Source organism: Vombatus ursinus, unplaced genomic scaffold (genome assembly GCF_900497805.2).
Source record: "Vombatus ursinus unplaced genomic scaffold, bare-nosed wombat genome assembly UNPS02015165.1, whole genome shotgun sequence".
Classification (NCBI taxonomy): domain Eukaryota; kingdom Metazoa; phylum Chordata; class Mammalia; order Diprotodontia; family Vombatidae; genus Vombatus; species Vombatus ursinus.
In genome coordinates this window covers 78027-83993 of record NW_020954943.1, presented here as the reverse complement: position 1 = coordinate 83993, position 5967 = coordinate 78027, and positions in this window count along the sequence as shown.

The following is a 5967-nucleotide window of genomic DNA, read 5'->3' as shown; positions in this document are numbered from 1 at the left end:
TCTATCTATCTATCTATCTATCTATCTATCTATCTATCTATCTATCTATCTATCCATACATATAATTTTTTCCCTCCAACTACCCTAATACTGACAAAGGTCTCATGAGTTACAAATATCATCTTTCCATGCAGGAATGTAAACAGTTCAACTTTAATAAGTTCCTTATGATTTCTCTTTCCTGTTTACCTCTTCATGTTTCACTTGAGTCTTATATTTGAAAGTCAAATTTTCTGTTCAGCTCTGGTCTTTTCATTAAGAATGCTTGAAAGTCCCCATTTCACTGAAAGGGCATTTTTTATCCTAAAGGATTATACTCAGTTTTGCTGGGTAGGTGATTCTTGGTTGTCATCCTATCCCCTTTGCCCTCCAGAATATCATATTCCACACCCTCTGGTCCCTTAATGTAGATCCACTTCTTTCAAGGCTCAGCTCAGGTGCCCCCTCCTGTGGGAAGCCCAGGCAATCCCTCCCAGGGGTTAGCTCTTTTCCCTCATTGTATCTTATGTGTACTTACCTGGTTAAATTGGGATCAGAACACTAACAAGGGCAAGCACTTTAGAAGTGAGTGTGTAGAACCTTCTCATTCTACAGGTGAGGACGGAGAGGACCTGCCCAAGGTCCAGTGGGGCATCAGTGGAAGGTTGTATCCCCCAGGGCAGCATCTCTTGGTGCTGTGCTTGTGCTCACAGCCTCAAGCATTGTACCTTGTGCTTAATAAATGCTTGATGAGTTCTAGGCTCTCTGGGCCTCAGTTTCTTCATCTCTAAAATGAGGGGGTAGATTAGACAGCCTTTGGGCTGCCTTCCCACTCTGGATCTGAATTATATAAGGGCTGATGTCCAGAAAAATAAGTGACCAGACCATGGTGATGCAGGTAGGAAGGAGCAGCCCCAGGATCTGAACCCAGGCCTTCGGACTCCAGGTTCACCTACCTGCCTCCCAATGCCCTGAGATTCTGAGGAGGCTAAGCTTGGAGCCAGCGGGGTGTTTGTTCAGGGAGGTACCTGTCCAGAGGCCTGGCTGGGTGGGACAGGCTTCAGGACAAGAATCCTCACTGTCCCTGCCTGCACCTCTCAGGGCAGCCTGACCTCTCCTCCTTCTTGTCCACCTAGTAGTCCCTAAAAGGTTTTTTGCTTTCATTCAGTATAAAAAGTGAAATTTGAGTCAGTGGCTTTTCTAAGCTGGGTGCCTGATCCTGGGGGTGGCCAAGTCCAGTAGCCCTGTTGGAGACATTAGACACATCTAAAGCCCGGTGGACAACTTCCAACCTCCTTGGACCCGACCCCCTTGGGAAGGATGCTGTCTCTATGCATCTTCTCTCCCTCAGGCAATAACAATAATTACAGAAGTTGCCACCGTCCAGGCTTAAGGGAGCTGTGTGTGTATGTATGTGTGGATGTGTGTCTGTGGTATGTATGTGTGGCATGTATGTGTGTGATGTGTATATGTGTGTGGTGTGTATGTGTGTGGGGTGTGTGTGGGAGGGGTGTGTATGTGTGTGGGGTGTGTGTATGGGTGTGTGTGTGTGTGTGTGTACGTGTGTGGTGTGTGTGTGTGGTGTGTGTGTGGTATGTGTGTGTGTGGTGTATGTATGTGTGGTATGTATGTGTGTGGTATATGTGTGTGCAGTGTGTATATGCATGCGTGCTATGTATGTGTGTGTGTGGTATGTGCGTATGTGATATGTATGTATGTGGTATGTAGGGGGTGTATGTGTGGGGTGTATATCTGTGTGGTATATGTAGGGGGGGGGTATGTGTGTGTGGTATGTATGTATGTATGGTGTGTGTATGTGTGTTGTGTGTGTGGTATGTGTGTATGTCTCTCTGTGTATGTGTGTGTGGTATGTATGTGTGTGTGTGTGTGTGTGTGTGTGTGTGTGTGTGTGTGTGTGTCAGGGTGCTCAGTGGGCCTTTCTTATCTGCACCTTAGCCCAAACATCCATCTCCTGGGGGCCCTGGGGCTCTTCTTGGCCCTTTCTTTCCACTGGAACGAAACCTGTGTGATAGGCCAGGCTGGAGACAGGGAGAAAAGGTGCTTATTCTTTGGTCAGGGAACTCAGAGCAATGCTTCTAATTAATCCATTTTTTAAATACTTGTGGGGAAAAGTCCATACATGGATGCTAACTTTGTCTCTAAAACCCAGGATGGGGCCTGAGGAGGCAGGGGTGGAATCTGAGGTCCTTGGTCAGGGCCTGGCTCTGCTGTGTAGTGCCTGTATGACCTTGGGCCTCAGTTTCCTCATCTGTAAAGGGATTGGATTTCACCCTATGACCTCCAAGATCCTTCCCTGTCCTGAATTCATGACCCCCGTGATCCTTCACTTTGCCAAGGGGCCTCGCTCAGGCCCTTTTGAGGCTTTCAGTTAACAAGAGCCTAGGCCTTAGTCATGGGCTCTGGAACCAGGGGAGTGGGGCCCAGACCTTGGCTAAGCCACTTTCTCTCTAAGCCTCAGTTTCCTCATCTGCTACTGTAGGGGTTTGGACCAGATGGCCTGTGACACCTCTCAGGCCAGGCCTGACCCCGGGCTCCATTCTGTTGCTGCTGTTTGGCAGATGGTGGCCTCTTAGCTAGAGAAGGGGGCTGATCTAGGCAAGTTTGAGACCCCTCTTTTGATTCTGCCCCTCAGGGGTCTAGGAGCCTCCTTTCAGAAGCTGATGAGGCCGAGCACCTTCACTAGCACAGGTGACAAGAAGGGCCATGCTCGTGGCCCCTCGTGGACAAAATCAGCGGCCACCAGGACCAGACAATTGGCAGGGCTTTTCTGAGAGCCATCGGAGCGGTGGGCCAGCCATGGGGGCCTGCTAGTCTCTGTAGCTCCATAGCAAAGGGCAGGTCTCAGCCTCTGCCACCATGGGGCCTGCGATGGTCTCTCTCTTCTGCTGCTCTAGCTGGGGACAGAGCCAGCATCTGCTGAGTGAGCTCCTGAGGAAGCTGGGCTTGGACAGGCCCAGCCCAGCCAATCTCCAAATGTAACTTGGACTGTTCTGCCCAGATCTGAACAGGCTCTGAGACCCCAGAATCAGGCCTGGTGATTCACATGGTAGAGATCGCTCCTGACCAGCAGTCACTAACCTAGGACAAGAGCTTGAAACAGCGGGGCCAACAGGTGGAGGTCACCCAACAGTTGGTGTCTGAGCTTGAGGGGTGGCATTGGGAAGGCCTCCTGAGGGATCAGTGCTGCCCTCCAAAGTATAACACCCTGTTTAGGCTCACTCTCCCAACTCACATTGGAGGAGCACATCAGGCTCCCAAGAAGGAAATGACTACTGCTCCCCTCAAGGTTCTGGGAAATCCCAAGGGATTGGGGTTTCCATTACTGCCACTCCCAGGATCTCCTCTGGAATGTTCCCCAATATCAGCTGACCAGATGGTAGCAATGAGTTTTTACAAAAGCACATTTACTGAGAAGGCAGAGCGAGAAGAGTAGTGAGAAAACATTCCCTAAACCAAGGACACATTCTCCTATAGAAGAGCACTTCTTAAGCTGTGGGCAAGTAAAAGTGTTCTGAACATGCAATGATTTAATTCATTAATTAATTCAAAATCACAAGCATAATGAATCCGAGGTGTTTCTGGCAGCTCTTGCCAGTGTTGAATGGAGCAACTTCCCTGCTGCCTTGGTTCTTGAGTTATAAACTATTAAGGTAGAGGTCTGCTTCCAATGTGGAGAATGTATTGTCCCAAGCTTTGGGGGTTTGTACAGCTGTTTTCAGAGATACTTCTAGGGACCTGTAAATTCTCAGTTCTTTCAAGGTGGTATGATTTAAAGAGAGGTGTTTATGCCTTTCCTGGCCTGTACTCTGGTCTATGAGTGACCACAAGCACTCTTTTCTGTCTTGGAACCGTGAAGAGGATTTCCTCTCCACCTCCACTACAAGCTTCACCACGCCAGTGCTCCTCCTTGTCCCAGGACTGCCACCCAGAACTGTGACCCAGATCCAAGCACAGCCAAAGCAAGAGATTCCTGCCTCAGCACCAACGAAGAAATCCCTGCAATCCCCCTCTGATCAGCCACCCTACTCCCCCTCAGTCTGTGAGCTGGAAGCTCAGGAGGCAGCTGCCACTGGGCTGAGCTCGGGAACTGGGGCTGAGTCCTAGCTTCTCTTTCATCACGGAAACAGATTTTTCCCACTGATCTTCTAATTTGTCTTTGGCATTCGTGGGTTGAAAGGTCTGGGAACTGCCACAGCAGCCTGTGATTCAGTCCTCTGAGGCCTGCTCCATGTTTGCTGCGGCCTGTGTGCCCATGCCAAACTGTGCCCCTCTCCCAGCCTGGCGCAATATACTTTTATGATCAACGATCCAGGTTGTCTTGCACTGGAAATTTGTTTCACTTTGTCTTTTTGTGGGTTCTGCTGCTTTAGAATTTGTTTATAGCCATTTTTTATAGGTGATCTGAGCGGTTTGGGGGAGAGCTCAAGTAAGTCACTGCTTTTACTCTGTTATCTTGGCTCTGCCCCTGCAGCCTTGGTTCGGAACACAAAGAAGCTGAAACTTGAAAAGGGGTCGTGAGTGGAAAAAGTTTAAGATGCCCTGCTCTAGAACATACGAGGTTCTTGGGGAGAAGACATTCAAACTTAGTAGATAATACATTTGACCAAGGGATACCTCCTTCTTCCTGGCCCCAGAAGTATTTTTCCCCCTTTGTGAAGACTTTATAAGGTTAGCTTGGGAATGATTCCCATGATTCCAGGCATATGGGCCCATTTTACTGTTGAGGAAACTGAGGCAGACAGCGATTAGGTGACTTGCCCAGGGTCATACAGCTAGTAGGTGTCTAAGGTTGGATTTGAACTCAGATTTTCTTGACTCCAGGACCAGACTTATATCCACTATGCCATCTAGATGCCCCTGGCACCAGAAGGGGTATCAGAAAGCCTGGACACTGGGTCCACTTCACTGCATAATCAAGGCAGGCTAGCTTGCAGGGCTGCTCCAGGTGTTTTGTTGGGAGGGGTAACATCCCTCTCAGGCAGGTCTCACTGATCCCTTAACCCTGAAGTCTCAGGCAGTGGGGATCTAATTAACATGGGTCCCAGGAAAGGGAGTGGACTGAAGGGAGGGAGCCCCAGGCAGGAGGACAGGATATGGCTAGGATCTGGATAGTTTGATGGAAAGAGAACAGGGAGTCTAGAACAAACTGCTTACAACACCAAGGAATCCAGGATTCTAAGTCTGAGAAAATAAGATCATACCAGTCAATGGAAAGTCCTTTCTCTCACCAGTGAATCCTTTCAAAGCACTTTACTCTCACACCTGAAAATCTCAGCCTGTAATCATGGCTTCAGATGATTTCATTCATTCATTGGTTCATTCAAGTCTTTATTGAGTACCTTTTGTGTGCCAGGCACTGTGCTAGGTCCTGGGAGCAGGAATACAAAAATCAAACTGTTCCGGCCCTCAGGCAGCTTATATTCTACTAATCTATTCAGTAGTCTTCCAAGTCTGTTTCCCCATCAGTTATCCTCTAGAGTTCTGTAGCCACATTTCTAGCAACTTGTTGGACATCACCACCTGGCTATTCAGCAAGAGCCTTAAACATGTCACAACTTAATCCTTTTTTCCTACCCTTTCCAGCAAAGCCTGACTCAATTCCCAACCTTTTCTTTTCCAGGACTGGATGGACTCACTGGAGGAGAGTGTAGAGAGAGCAGAATGGAGGGCAAGAGACAGAGGCTTGATGGGAATGTATGGGTGAAAGGGAGGATTTCAAAGACTGCTGGATCTAGAAATCCCAGCCAAGGCCACTATGTGACTTTGACCAAATCATTTGCCCTTATTGGGTCTTAGTTTCTTCATCTGTTAAATGAAGAGGCTGTACCCAATGGTCTCTAAGGTCCTGTCTAGACCTAAATCTATGGACGTATGTGTGTGTATTTATATATAATGGCATCACCATTCTTGCTGTCTACAGAGCCTAAACCCTGGGGCCTTTCTCTATTGTCCTTCCTCTGACAACCC